At 40.7% G+C, this 16,270-nt stretch overlaps 1 pseudogene; it reads left to right on the forward strand.

Moving 5' to 3' along the window:
* LOC121572334 overlaps positions 1-16,270 on the forward strand; it is a 95,766-nt pseudogene that overhangs the window by 33,107 nt on the left and 46,389 nt on the right.

Genomic DNA, 16,270 nt, shown 5'->3' on the forward strand with positions numbered 1-16,270 from the left:
TAGATACCTTAAGTTGTAAATAGACCTATAGAAAAAAGGAGTTGCCTGGTAATGTGTATGTGTCTTTCAAATCTTGGAATGTTCTCAAATCATTACTGTCCATGAAATCGGGTATGGATTCCACATTTGGACCATTGTTGAGATGCAAAAGGCCGCCCTCCAGATCGCAAAGCATCATTGTGAAATATTTTTAGTATGGGCATGCCATTTTGATTCCCAGTTACAATGTTTATCAATTGTAAAGCATAGTTTACATTGTTTAAGGGATCTATCCGTGAAGACCACCTCTTCTGTACTTTACGATTTATTAGTCATTTTATCATTTAATTAATCTATTTGTCAATCTTCAAATGATACAGTACCATCTTTAGTCTTAACCCAACTCTTATCTGTTGCTATCCTGAGCTCCTACTTTGATAGCCTCAAAGAATCAAACACTGTTATAGAAAGTGTCTCTGCTTTGAGAGAAATATATGTCTGTCCTTGCCGTGGCAGTGTTCGCTGAGGTACCTTGGCCATTTATGTTTGATTTGTAATCAGAATCCTTTTCGCTTCATGATGTTCTGCATAGTGGAAACTGGTTGAGTGTGGTCCTCCTTTGTTTGGGAAGCAACCATTCACGGGCCAATATGCAGACTATTCATCCATTAGGAAGAAAGAGGGGGAGGCTTTCAGTTCATCTCTGAAACTGGATTTTTGTAGGGTCACTTTTTGACAGGACGTTGGTCGCTCACATTATTTCAAACCAGCATTTATAAATTCCTGGAATGGACAGATTTTTCCTCTGTCACTGACTGAACAACAATGCTGGGAAATGGGGGGGTTGTATCCTGGCTAGCTTCCCCCTACCCCCTCCTCTCTTCAGGCTTGGTACGGCCCAACCTCCTCCCTCTTTCTCCCAACTGCTGGGGCCATCATGGAAATGAGGCGGTGACATCATCACTGAGCTCCCAGGCAGTGGCTAGCCACTGATGAAATTACAAACTCCTGTTCCCCTCCCCTCTTTAAACCCATCCCCTTCTCCTCTTTTCCCTCCAGACTTATGAAAGGTGTGCTGTGTGTGAGAAAAACCCTTTCACTCTCTTTTTTATTGGACATTATTATTTATTTTTCCTTCTCCTTCCTTAACTGTCTGCCAGTTGAGGATGAGGTGCAGTGATTTTTTTTTGGGGGGGGGGCAATACCACTCATTAAAAAGTGTGCACTCCTGAGTGGGTGAGCAGCTCACAAGCAGAGGGAGGGGGGCGTGAGAGGGGGTGGGGTGGAGGCTGCTTTTGAATGAGCTGAGAGGGAAGACAGAACAATCAGGAGAGAAGAAGAAGTATGTTGTGCCCCTTATCTGACACAGATCCTGCTTCTCCACTCCTGTTCCTTCAGCGGCTGCTCTGGCAAGAGTAGCGTCCTTGAGAATATTCTCTCCTTTCGTTACTTTTACTGGATTCTTTTTTGGAGCTTGTGGTGTAGCAGCGGGGGTGGTAGGAGGCTAAAAGAGCCCATTGGATCCCTTCTTAACTCCCCACCGTTTTTCGCCTTGCTGTGCTTGTGGTTTTTTCTGAGGGGGAATTTTCTTTCAGCGGGTCCCTGTTTTAGTTTGTAACTATGGAAGTGGACTGGGAGCTGGGTGGGCAAGATGTACAATACACCGACCCGGACCCTGGTTACCCCGCTCAGGTGGCTTTCAACTACAACATGTTAGAAGGGCGCTTTAAACAGCTTCAAGGTAAGTGAATGCTGGAGGCTGCAGGCGCCTTTTGTTTATAGGTGTTGCCATGCTATATGCTCTGTCAGCAGATAGACGGCAGGGTCTAGAGAGAGAATTCTGGATCCTCTGTGTTGAATTTGGCCATTTTTTATCAGGGTAATGTTAGGTGGATGAAGAGCATTATATTTCATCGTTTTACTTCTTAGAAAATAAAACAAATTGGGTGTCTTAATCCTAAAAGAAAGGGTAACTGTTAGTGGTGGATATGACACGTTTAGTATGGCAGCACTATGATCTGGGTAAAGGATGACTTTCAGACTGGATTATAAGGCTGTTCCTTTTTTGGGGGATAGGAATGTAGTGTTGACAATAAAATACTAAATAGCTGTTTTCGAAGGAGGTCCTCTGTCTACAAACACACAATCCACAATCCACAATGCTATCTAAACGGCATGCATGCTAGTTCCTAGTGGGGAGTCAGGACAACAATAGCATGAGAGGGGACAGGGAAGGTGGGAGTGGTTGTTTTGTCCAGCTATCCCATGCAAATACACTTTCAAGGTGTCAAATTCTAGGAAATGATAGCGCTTAACAATATGTTTTTACACAGTTAATGTGGCCTTGCGTGTGTTTTTTATTTTTTATTATTATTGATATTTTTTTACAAAACAGGGATATAGGCTTACTATATGTTACATAGCATCAGTATACGCGATACAGTATGTCATTGTGTTATATTGCGTGATATTGTTTACTATTGTTTAGTACATTTACTGTAAAATTACTTTTTTTCTAAATATATGTTTTACATTCATTTTCATTATGATGAACCCCAGGCTAGACTGCAATAGAACAAAAGGAGAAATGAACATGATAATGTCACCATTATCCTAGTAACATTGTTTTATAGTCCTGCTGTCCTTGATGACATGTAGATGTCTTTTGTTGACATCCTTGTTGGGGGTGTTTCTCTCATCGAAAAGACAATGTGGTCTTTGCCACATGATAATATCAGTAATTAACTCAATCTCTCTATGAATAATTGTATATGAATGCACTATTGTGTTGTTGAATGTGTCTCTTCTATAAATTTTTATATATAAGTTCCCTTTTCATTAATAGATCATTACATTTACAGCAATGGTCAGAATATGTCCAGTTTTGCTCATTTGAATGGTATAAACTGGCCACAATAACTATGTGGATACGACTGGATGAATGTGTGCCATTTGTTAATATGTAGCTTTGGGTAGAGTTTACTACCTGCCGAAACCTTGTCCAATGTTGTAAAGCAGCCGGAATGAAAAGGAAGACAGAGAGATAGACTTGAACTTCCACCCTCTGTTCTAATGGCTTTACTCAGTTATGGATGACTGAATTGACAAAATAACACAGAGTCAATGTTATTGATTACTATTCTTGTGTCATGTAGTGCCAGCTTGAAATAGTTATGCTTCATCATATTTATTTTTCAATTGAGTGAAGATATGACAATGTATGGATTGACCTGGTGTGCTGATAATGGAAACTGTAGAGCAACACTACTACTGTAACAAATGTTGATAGGGTCTCAAAAGTGTAGTCTACAGGATCTAGGAACAGTAATGTTCAACTGAAGATTTCAAACTTACTGTAAGGGGAGTAGGATTACCATTGGTTGTATCCCCGTGACCCTTGATTTTAGCCAAAGTAGTAGCCTTGTTCGAGCCAGAACTGCTCATAGGACAGGAGCCTATCTCCTGTTGCTGTAGCGTGAGGCAGCTTGATGTACAAGTACACCCCCTAGACAGGACACTAGTCTATCGCTGGACCTGATTTTAGGCATAGCTCTCTGGTTCATAGTTCATAAATTTGTCATATTTTCAGCATAACCACGTGGTGTCATTGTGCCAGTGACCTTTTACAAACAGACATGAACTGTGAAAAACATTTTGCAAATCATTTCGTACAGCTGTCCCGTGGCTGTATCAACCAAAAGGAAATTGAAAGTGCATTGTCAGGTCTCATGTATTTTTCTGTTTGATCTAATACATTTAAGGCCGATTTCTCTCAGCCAGATGAAGCTTATTCCTGTACTTAAAAGCACTTTTAATGGAGATTTTCCATTGATCCTTTTCATCCAGGAGTAGGCTTAATCTGGGTCCAGGAAGTGGGGTTTTTAGTTCAATATTTTGCTTTGACAAGCTTGCGCGGGCTTGGTTACACATCCACCATAGTTGCTCAAGCCGTGCTGGAAAGGACAGTGTGAAAAGACTATATCCGATCTAACATTGTATCGTTTGGGTCGGCACGATAGTGTAAAAAAGTTACTAGATGCACTCCAGTCGCTTCTGGACCAGACTGTAGCTACTTGTCCACACCAATGAGCTGGACTACCATCACACAGACTTGAGTGCTGAAGTACTACTTTTGTCTGCAAACAGGCCCCTGCCAACCCGGCTTCCACCACAGTCGGTCTCTAAATGGCCGTCTGTTCAGCTGCTGGCAAGAATATATTTTATGGAGAGACATAAAAGAGGGCAACAGAAAGTCATGGAACTGAAGAAGTCTTTGAATGGGTTGGGGTGGGGAAGGGGGCAAACTTGAGAGAGAGTATTGAAAAAGAGTGTAGTTCTGGCTTTTACAAGTTTGATTTACTCGATTTAGCTACACTGACTGACTATTTGACCTTGCCACCCCATTTGCCGGATACCCCGAAATATAGCATTGAAGGTTAACTTCTGTTATGCCCTCAGTTGTTGAATCATGTTAAGTAAGTACCAGAGAATACCATCTATTTACCTAAACTGGGATTAAATCCAATTGTGCTTGGTCAATAATGCAGTTTTTAAAGGCAATGTTCCCGCCTTTGCGATCGCATTCATGGTAATTGCTGCATATGTTGGCTAAATCGGAAATTATCTTTAAAGGTGCATTGTCGACAAAGCGTGATCGGATTGAATTCCGGCCTTCGTCCTAGTTAATACCAGGTAAATACCAGTGGAAACTGTACTGTAAAATATAGTGCTATTGTGACTTTTGAGAATAGTAAGAATGATCTTGAGGTTTTCAACCACGTCTTTACTGTAAAGTAAGTCCTGATAAAACATGTCAGAGAATTCAAAGAAATAAACAAGAGTGAGTGATACCGAAATGTAGTGAATGTTTTTACTGGGTGTAAATGGACAAAAAGCCATGTCCTGTTTAGTGCTTTGTTTTCCCTTTTGCCAGGCATTGACTGCCAGGGAAATGTTGATGTTGAGTCGTTGATTTGAAACAAATAGCTGTTGGTAGTTGCCTGTGTGATAATCTGAGGCCTTGTTAAAAAACAAACAGTCCATCTGCCATAACACCCTGACTTATCTGACCAGTGATCTGTTTTACTCTACTATCAATGGAGGGACTTTATCCACTTTATGACATGGAGACATATTGTCAAGTAAGGTACCTGGTATTTATGTTTTCCCTGTGTTCCCATGTGTTTTGTCATCATAATGTTATTACATCAACATTGCTGGTTGGTTGGCAAAACATCATTAACACACACAGTTCTTGTTTAATTTCGATCTAGTTTTCAAACAACAATCAACAATAGCATTTCAGGTTTTACATGAAGTAGACTTCGTCTGACAACTCAATCAAATATCAACCAAAGTTGGATGTTGATCTGACAACGCCTTTGTCTGGTGGTTAGTCACCCCTATACATGGCAGTGTGACCTCACCCACTAATCCAGTCCTTACACACAGGAAGTCAGAAGAATTTCGATCTTCTGACCCACCACACGCCACAGGATGTTGATTCAACAGTGAGGGAAGAAGGAAGCAACCTTTGAACTGCTTCGCTAAGATGTCCAGTCTTCCACCTTCGTTTTTCGTCCTTTGATACTGATTTCTAGTCTGTTCATTTGTTAGTTTCCAATATATGAATATTATATCATATAATATGTATATCTAGGCCTAAACAAAATGACTGTTGTTATTGTTGTCCCACTGAATGATTGTTTTCAGTCTCTGCCAATCATTAGACTTCCCTCACAAGAGTGGTTGAAATACAGACTGCAGAATATGAGAGGAGTAAATCTTGTCAATAGGTACAGTGCATTCAAAAGTATTCAGACCTCTTGACTTTTTCCACATTCTGTTACATTACAGACTTATTCTAAAATTGATTAAATTGTTTTTTCCCCCCTCATCAATCTACACACAATACCCCATAATGACAAAGCAAAACAGGTTTTTAGAGTTTTTTGCAAAACTGAAATATGACATTTACATAAGTATTCAGACCCTTTACTCAGCACTTTGTTGAAGCACCTTTGGCAGTGATTACAGCCTTGAGTCTTCTTGGGTATGACGCTACAAGCTTGGCACACATGTGTTTGGGGAGTTTCTCCCATTCTTCTCTGCAGATCCTCTCAAGCTCTGTCAGGTTGTATGGGGAGCGTTGCTGCACAGCTATTTTCAGGTGTCTCCAGAGATCTTAGATTGGGTTCAAGTCCGGGCTCTGGCTGGGCCACTCAAGGACATTCAGAGACTTGTCCCGAAGCCACTCCTGAGTTGTCTTGGCTGTGTGCTTAGGGTCGTTGTCCTGTTGGAAGGTGAACCTTCGCCCCAGTCTGAGGTCCTGAGCGTTCTGGAGCAGGTTTTCATCAAGGATCTCTCTGTACTTTGTTCTGTTAATCTTTTACCTCGATCCTGATTAGTCTCCCAGTCCCTGCCACTGAAAAACCATGCTTCACCATAGGGATGGTGCTAGGTTTCCTCCAGACGTGACGCTTGGCATTCAGGCCAAAGAGTTCAATCTTGGTTTCATCAAAGCACAGCATCTTGTTTTCAGGAAACAGCAGAGGGAGTACCCCCCCATCCACATCGACGGAACAGCAGTGGAGAAGGTGGAAAGTTTTAAGTTCCTCGGCGTAGATATCACTGACAAACTGAAATGGCCCACCCACACAGACAGTGTGGTGAAGAAGACGCAACAGCATCTCTTCAACCTCAAGAGGCTAAAGAGATTTGGCTTGGCACCTAAAACCCTCACAAACTTTTACAGATGCACAATTGAGAGCATCCTGTCGGGCTGTATCACCGCCTGGTACGGCAACTGCACCGCCCACAACCGCAGGGCTCTCCAGAGGGTGGTGCGGTCTGCACAACGCATCACCGGGGGCAGACTACCCGCCTTCCAGGACACCTACAGCACCCGATGTCACAGGAAGGCCAAAAGATAATCAAGGACATCAACCACCCGAGCCACTGCCTGTTCACCCCGCTATCATCCAGAAGGCGAGGTCAGTACAGGTGCATCAAAGCTGGGACAGAGAGACTGAAAAACAGCTTCTAAACAGCCATCACTAGCACAGAGAGGCTGCTGCCTACATACAGACTTGAAAATCACTGGCCACTTTAATAAATGGAACACTAGTCACTTTAACCCTCCCGTTGTCCTAGTGTCAAAATGACCCGCCACTGTGTTGAACCAACTTTATTTAATTTTTATATTTTTGGGATCATTTGTGAGAAGGAGGCAGTGAGACTTTAAAGAAAGTATCACTGCCTCCTTCTCACAAATGATCCCAAAAAATATAAAAATTAAATAAAGTTGGTTCAACACAGTGGCGGGTCATTTTGACCCTAGGACAACGGGAGGGTTAATAATGCCACTTTAATAATGTTTACATATCTTGCATTACCCATCTCATATGTATATACTGTATTCTATGCTATCTTAATAATGTTTACATATTTTGCATTACCCATCTCATATGTATATACTGTATTCTATACTATCTATTGCGTCTTAGCCTATGCCACTCTGATAATGACATTGCTCATCCATATATTTATATATTCTTATTCCTTTCCTTTACTCGCAATAACATCTGCTAACCATGTGTATGTGACCAATACATTTGATTTGATTTGTTTCTCATGGTCTGAGAGTCCTTTAGATGCGTTTTTGCAAACTCCAAGTGGGCTGTCATGTGCCTTTTTACTGAAGAGTGGCCACTCTACCATAAAGGCCTGATTGGTGGAGTGCTGCAGAGATGGTTGTCCACAGAGGACCTCTGGAGCTCTGTAAGAGTGACCATCGGGTTCTTGGTCACCTCCCTGACCAAGGCCCTTCTCCCCCGATTGCTCAGTTTGGCCGGGTGGCCAGCTCTAGGAAGAGTCTTGGTGGTTCCAAACTTCTTCCATTTAAGAATGATGGAGGCCACTGTGTTCTTGGGGACCTTCAATGCTGCAGAAATTTTTTGGTACCCTTCCCCAGATCTGTGCCTCGACACAATCCTGTCTCGGAGCTCTACGGACAATTCCTTTGACCTAATGGCTTGGTTTTTGCTCTGACATGCACTGTCAACTGTGGGACCTTATATAGACAGGTGTGTGCCTTTCCAAATCATGTCCAATCAATTGAATTTACCACGGGTGGACTCCAATCAAGTTGTAGAAACATCTCAAGGATGATCAATGGAAACAGGATGCACCTGAGCTCAATTTCGAGTCTCATAGCAAAGGGTCTTAATACTTATGTAAATAAGGTATTTCTGTTTTTTATATTTAATACATTTGCTAAAATTTCTAAAAACCTGTTTTCGCTTTGTCATTATGGGGTATTGTGTGTAGATTGATGAGGATTTTTAAATGTATTTAATCAATTTTAGACTAAAGCTGAAAAAGTAAAGGGGTCTGAATACTTTACGAATGCACTGTAACTAGCTCTGAACATGAACATTGCTTTAGAGGTGCAGTTACAAAATGGAATCTTTCACCACGTTCAGTATTTCCTGCCAGCTAAGGGTGGGGTAGTGATCCTAATGTCCTAATCAAGATCTCCCTTTCCTGCCAAAACCTGGAGAGAGGAAAAAAGAGACGGAAAAGAAACCAAACTGGAATTTGAATGAATGTGCATCTCTGTTGAGATAAGATGAGAGATTTGCTTTTGGGAACCGGAGAGTTAGCCCCAAGGACAGAGATACAAGGTGCGTCAATAAATCAATAGTTTCTATTCTGTGTCAGTCATGATGACCAGACTGCTCATATCCCAGCTGGTTAGATTTGCTTCTTTGTTCCTGAACTCCAAAGACAATAGAGCTGTGGGTCAAGGTCACAAAGCAATGCTACGGCTTGGGATAATTTTCTCTGGAAGAGGGTGATATCCAACACAATTAGGACTAAAGGACACTATTAGTCAGTGCAATAGTAAGACATTCATGAATAGCCTCTGATGAATGAGTGGGTATACTTGAATACATGGGTTGTTCCACCAATTAGGTGCCTTTTGCATATCCACAGGAAGTAGGGGTGCTGAGGTTGCTGGCACCCCCTGATAAATCACCAAAAATATATATATTAATATAAAAACGTCTTTTTTTTTAAATGAAGAAAAATTAATTCCCACCAAATTAGTGCACTAGGCCTTTATTAGTCCTGTATGAAATGAGAAACATTTCCCTCAGTTGACCTTAAAAAGAGGGACAGGTTTTTTTGTGCATAAAATGAATAATTAATAGCAAGTCTTTATTCATATAAAAAAAATCAGATTTATTGAATTTTCCATGTGGTCCATATTAAAGGGCACTTCAATTAATATAACATACTTTTACAATTCAATATTTGTGCACAATTTCTACTTAAAATATCAAAGGGACGCAAAAGGCACTCATTTCGTGGAATGACCCATATAATATCCATACTTTAATAAAGGAGTGAATTAGCAGTCACAGAAAGAGACAGAAACTAACATAGGACCGATGCATTTTGAAACAAAGTGTATTCCATGTGCTTATACAAATGACATTTGGATTAGAACAGGGTCAAATAGTGGTAAGTACTATGTACAAAGTACAATGAATGTACCTTCCAATGAATGTACCTTCCAATGCAATTACCTTTTGCATGGTTTTTAGTGACACCAGTTTGCCATCCTTCCATTCTATGCTAGTAAAGTACATGTTGTAAAACAAATGTCCAGACAGGCCTGATGGAAACATCAAATTTGTCGCTAAACTTTCCAAATGTTGACTAAATACGCTAGACAGGGTGGGATCTTTTTGTGTCAGTAAAACGTATATTTAAAAAAAACGTAACTAAATAAAACTACGACTCGAGAAACCATGCAGTTTATTAGGCTAAATATGAAATTACTTAGGCTTGATGCTCCTTTCCAATAAATATCGAGGGTCTTATTCTGGTGACATAATGATCGATGCTTGACTGCCGTTTGACAAATACAAATATTTTCACTCATCCATAATAATCTCATAATCTAGACTATTTTACCCGCACTGTATCTGCCAGCTGTTGGCTAGAGCGCACGTGCCAAGACCGGATTAGTCACATCTGCTATTTTATGACAAAACTATCGGTAAAGTTGAAATGCGATGGAATCACATTGAACTTTAGATCATTACGCACTGATTTCTTTCCCGAAAAAATGATGTTTTCCATAAACACACACTGGTGAGATATTTTGCATATTTTCTTTATGCAGATTTTAGAATATTCACATTAAAATCTGTCGCCAATTGGATGGAAACCTAGCTACTTACTATAAAGATTGATACTAAAACCTCTTTATACCAACAGAGCCATTTTATAGCACAAACTAAGAATCTCAGTTGGTGGTACTCAATCAGTGACCCAACCCCCCAAAAAAGATTAGTAGTATTGATTGAATTCTACTTGCTCTATTGCATAAAGGTCCTAAAGCGATCATCTGCTAAAAATGTCATTGAGATGACATTTGAATCATTTTTAAAATATGGGTGTTATTTCACATACAGTTGAAGTCGGAAGTTTACATACACCTTAGCCAAATACATTTAAACTCAATTTTTCACAATTCCTGACATTTAATCCTAGTAAAAATTCCCTGTCTTAGGTCAGTTAGGATCACCACTTTATTTTAAGAATGTGAAATGTCAGAATAATAGTAGAGAGAATTATTTATTTCAGCTTTTATTTATTTCATCACATTCCCAGTGGGTCAGAAGTTTACATACACTCAATTAGTATTTGGTAACATTGCCTTTAAATTGTTTAACTTGGGTCAAACGTTTCGGGTAGCCTTCCACAAGCTTCCCACAATAAGTTGGGTGAATTTTGGCCCATTCCTCCTGACAGAGCTGGTGTAACTGAGTCAGGATGGTAGGCCTCCTTGCTCGCACACACTTTTTCAGTTCTGCCCACAAATTTTCTATAGGATTAAGGTCAGGGCTTTGTGATGGCCACTCCAATACCTTGACTTTGTTGTCCTTAAGCCATTTTGCCACAACTTTGGAAGTATGCTTGGGGTCATTGTCCATTTGGAAGACCCATTTGCGACCAAGCTTTAACTTCCTGACTGATGTCTTGAGATATGGCTTCAATATATCCACATAATTTTCCTTCCTCATGATGCCGTCTATTTTGTGAAGTGCACCAGTCCCTCCTGCAGCAAAGCACCCCCACAGCATGATGCTGCCACCCCTGTGCTTAACGGTTGGGATGGTGTTCTTCGGCTTGCAAGCAACCCCCTTTTTCTTCCAAACATAACGATGGTCATTATGGCCAAACAGTTCAATTTTTGTTTCATCAGACCAGAGGACATTTCTCCAAAAAGTACGATCTTTGTCCCCATGTGCAGTTGCAAACCGTAGTCTGGCTTTTTTTATGGCTGTTTTGGAGCAGTGGCTTCTTCCTTGCTAAAAGGCCTTTCATGTTATGTTGATATAGGACTTGTTTTACTGTGGATATAGATACTTTGGTACCTGTTTCCTCCAGCATCTTCACAAGGTCCTTTGCTGTTGTTCTGGGATTGATTTGCACCAAAGTACGTTAATCTCTAGGAGACAGAAAGCATCTCCTTCCTGAGCGGTATGACGGCTGCGTGGTCCCATGGTGTTTATGCTTGTATACTATTGTTTGTACAGATGAACGTGGTACCTTCAGGCGTTTGGAAATTGCTCCCAAGGATGAACCAGACTTGTGGAGGTCTACAATTTTTTTCCTGAGGTCCTGGCTGATTTCTTTTCATTTTCCCATGATGTCAAGCAAAGAGGCACTGAGTTTGAAGGTAGGCCTTGAAATAGATCCACAGTTACACCTCCAATTGACTAAAATGATGTCAATTAGCCTATCAGAAGCTTCTAAAGCCATGACATCATTTTCTGGAATATTCCAAGCTGTTTAAAGGCACAGTCAACTTAGTAAATATGTAAACTTCTGACCCACTGGAATTGTGATACAGTGAAATAATCTCTGTAAACAATTGTTGGAAAAATTACTTGTGTCATGCAAAAAGTAGATGTCCTAACCGAGTTGCCAAAACTATAGTTTGTTACCAAGAAATGTGTGCAGTGTTTGAAAAACGAGTTTTAATGACTCCAACCTAAGTGTATGTAAACTTCCGACTTCAACTGTAATAGATTATGTATTTCTCTTAACCATTTCCCCCTTCTTGGCCCTTCGAGATACTGTTATAATCTTCCCATCGCCCCAAGGTCTTTGAAAAATGACAAACTGCCTGACACAGCCTTGTTTAAATGAACGACCTAAAATTGTCTTCATAGGCGTCAGTTTTTTTGTTGTTAAACAGCTAAAACTCACTCTTCAAACTGTGTTAATAGTACGGGACCTATGTGTTTACCTAACGATAAGACCAGATGCTAGTGCAACATTCCTCTAGCTAGCCCTCCCCGGAGTTGAGCTAGGGCAGTGGTGGAGGAGAGGAACACTGACTCTATTGTTCTGTCCAGCTATGTCTTGTCCTCCGGTCTCACAGGAGACTCCTTTAAAAAATCCCCACTAGCATGTACCACTATGTGACACTTGTGGTGATGTTACTATGTTGCAATAATGCCACAGAAATGGGTTTGGATGCATAGGAGGTTGGTGGCACCTTAATTGGGGAGGATGGGCTCGTGGTAATGGCTTGAGCGGAATAAGTGGAATGTTACGAAATACATCAAAGACATGGTTTCCATGTGTTTATGCCATTCCATTCACTCCTTTCCAGCCATTATTATGAGCTGTCCTCTCCTCAGCAGCCTCCTGTGATGATAGCTGGTTTTACCCCCGAGGGGTAGGGCAGCAGGCAGGAAGTTGGCTCTGAGTCTAGTTAGTGAAGTCATACACAGTACAATTGTGGTCAGGGTTCAGAATTAAGTGAGCGGTCGATTCCAAATGAATAGTGTTTATAATCAAAGGATACCTTTTTATTGAATATGTTGATATAATGTTTTGTGTGGCGGAGATTGGGGGGATGGGAGGAATAGGTTCGACCTTCTCCAATTGTTATTCTTCGTCAAGATTGTCAAACGTGTCAAATAAATCACTCATAACAAAAAAGTCAAGAGGGCCTTGGAGTTGGAGAGTACATTGCAAGGTGCAGCCGGCCCTGCGTGCGGCGAGGTCATCTCTCTCATTCCGCCGTGTGTCAAACGAACAATCAAATCAGATGCTTACGTCTTTGCAGGGATAAGGAATGCAATAACAGGAAAATTGGGGAGGATTATAAATAAACCTGCCTTGTGTTCATGGATATGAACTCCGAGCCAAAGGGTGGAGCATTGGTCCTGTCTAGGGCCCCGAACATAAACAGGATAGCCCCAGCTCCACTTCCAATTTTGTTAACATGTTGTAGCTATGGCTGCATCTCATTAGTCTACAGTGGCTTTCTCCCCTCGTCTCCTCACTTTCATGCGCACTGTCCTGAGAACCCAGAACAGATGACAGCAATATGGTCGACCCCCTATCAAGCATTTGTGTTCACCTGTCCATTTCCTTCATCTCAGAGGAGATGGAGAGACCAGGAGAGGAAGCCGTAAGAAAGTCTGCAATAGGTCTGAAGAGGGAAGGCCACCAGTCCCAATGCACTCTAGTTGTTTTAATATCTGGATCATGAAAGGTTGATGAGTTGCATATGACAAAGCGGGCCAATCACCCACAGTGACGAAAACCTCTCATATGACACAATTATACAATGAGGATCAGTACTGTTACTGTATACAACAGCAGATGGGTTCCATCATTTGCCACAATACTTGGCTACACAGTATTTTGTTTAGGTAAAAAGTGTTACATCTGAATGGCAGTCTTACAAGCTTATTGATATTTTCAATCTATTCCTTGAGGACCCAGGGAGTACACATTTTAATTATGTTTTAGCCCAGCGCTAAAAAACCTGATTCAGTTGATCATGGGATGATTACAGTAGTTGATTAGGTAGATCACTGCTCTATAGTATTTCAGACTTGAAATGAAAAGACCAGGCTATATAGGGACAGTGTGAGCTGTTATCTACTGTATACTTCAATGTCTTGTTCCAGCATTATTATCTTCCACAGCCTTACTTTACTTAACTAAAGCTACTTTGAAAAAGTAGTTCACTACATCGAAGCTACTTTGGGAAAAATATAATATCTAAATCTTAAATGTCGTAGATTACAAATTGCAAGAACAGATCACTTTCTTAAACACAAAAGCTATGTTTCAAGTGAGAATTAGGAAGGTAAAAAATCTGTCGATGTGCACTTGAGCAAGACACTTGTAAGCTCCCGTAAATCGCTCTGGATAAGCGCGTCTGCTAAAATGCATTTTTATTTTACCCCAACTCTGCTTATCCATCATCAGGAATTCACTTCAATTAATTCAATGATATATCACTTTGACATAGCTTCTCTTTATTACTTGTTTCTTTAATTGTATTAATTGTATATTAATCTTATTTTCTTTCCAGATGAGCGCGAAGCAGTGCAGAAGAAGACCTTCACCAAATGGGTGAACTCTCACCTCTCCCGGGTGTCATGCCGCATCACCGACCTGTACAGGGACCTGAGTGATGGACGCATGCTCATTAAACTGCTGGAGGTGCTGTCTGGGGAGAAACTGGTGAGTACCGTGCTACCCGGGCCTGTATGGATCAGTTTAGCCTTTTTAGATCACAATGAATAAGATTACATGGACAGGGAGGACCTGATCCTAGATCAGCACTTCTATTCTGAGATGCTTGAGGGTCGTTGATATTTTAAGTAGCAGTTTTTCACCAATATTGCATTTTAAAAGCCTGTTATATTAAATGAAGTGCCCTTTAATATAGACCACATGCAGAGTTCAATAAATCTGAATAATTCAATTAATATGAAGAAAGACTTGCTAAAGTGCCAAAATTCTGCATTTTGACATGTCCCTCCGTCAACCCTGTCACTTCTAGGAAGATTTTAACCCACTTAACCCCAACATTTCTCCAAGTTTCACCATCATTGTAAAGCCTTAGTTATTTTGTTGCTTTGACAAAGTAATTTCTGAAGATTATTATTTATTTATTGTGATTACTGATTCATTGACATATGTCCCTCATTTTAAGGTCAACCCTGTTACATGAACTGAACACCCAACATTTTTTCAAAAGAAAAATTGAACATCTAATTGTCAAATGATAGTGGAAAAAACGTGTTGGGGCTAAGTGTTTTGGGGCTAAGTTACACTTTTCAAAAGGCACCGAATTGGTGGAACGACCCTTGATACATACTAACGGTATATCCAAAATGTTTGACGCCAGGGATGCATTACACTGAAATTGTCCAAAAGAAAGGCCATCCCCTTCACCTAAGACTTTTTTAAGACTGTCTTGAGAAAAGGTCATGCATGTGGAAAAAAAACTTGTATCCATGTGATACTTAGGTAAGTACCTTATATAACTGATGCAATTATTTAATGGAACGTTGCCTCTGGGGATGCTCTTGAGCTAAAGGGGGTCACTGGCCTAAATGGACAAAAATATTGTCCAGAAAATACCTAATTTGATGGAAAGGGGCACACTTCCCCACATGGATATATTTTTTGCCTAAGGATTTGTGTGGTTTATGAATATTGGATCATACAGTATATGTACAGTATATGAACCATCCAGCCAACTCTACAAGGTGTCGAAACCTGGCCCATGTTGACTCCAATGCTTCCCACAGTTGTGTCAAGTTGGCTGGATGTCCTATGGGTGGTGGACCATTCTTGATACACACGGGAAACTGTTGAGTGTGAAAAACCCAGCAGCGTTGCAGTTCTTGACACTCAAACTGGTGCGCCTGGCACCTACTACCATGCCCCGTTCAAAGGCACTTAAATATTTTGTCTTTCCCATTCACCCTCTGAATGGCATACATATGCAATCCATGTCTCAATTGTCTCAAGGCTTAAAAATATTTATTTAACCTGTCTCCTCCCCTTCATCTACACTGATTTAAGTGGATTTAACAAGTGACATCAATAAGGGATCATAGCTTTCACCTGAATTCACCTGGTCAGTTTATGATTTGTACACTCAGTGTATATTACTAAAGTGTAATTGGTGAGAGTTGAAGCAGGTGGGCTGCCTGGGATTTATTTTTTGCTGATGTGTCACACTCTGGCTCCAGGACTTGTGTATTTGAGCCAGGGTGTATGTTGTTTTGTTGGGTTTTGGGTGATTTTTTATGTTTGCATGTCTGTCACGTTTATTTCTAGGTTGGGAGTTCTGTGTGTCTATTTCTAGGTTGTTGATTGTTGTAGTGTGTGACTCCCAATCGGAGGTAACGAGTGTCAGCTGTCGGCTCGTTATCTCTGATTGGGA

This window comes from Coregonus clupeaformis, unplaced genomic scaffold (assembly GCF_020615455.1).
Source record: "Coregonus clupeaformis isolate EN_2021a unplaced genomic scaffold, ASM2061545v1 scaf0107, whole genome shotgun sequence".
NCBI classification, from domain to species: Eukaryota; Metazoa; Chordata; class Actinopteri; order Salmoniformes; family Salmonidae; genus Coregonus; species Coregonus clupeaformis.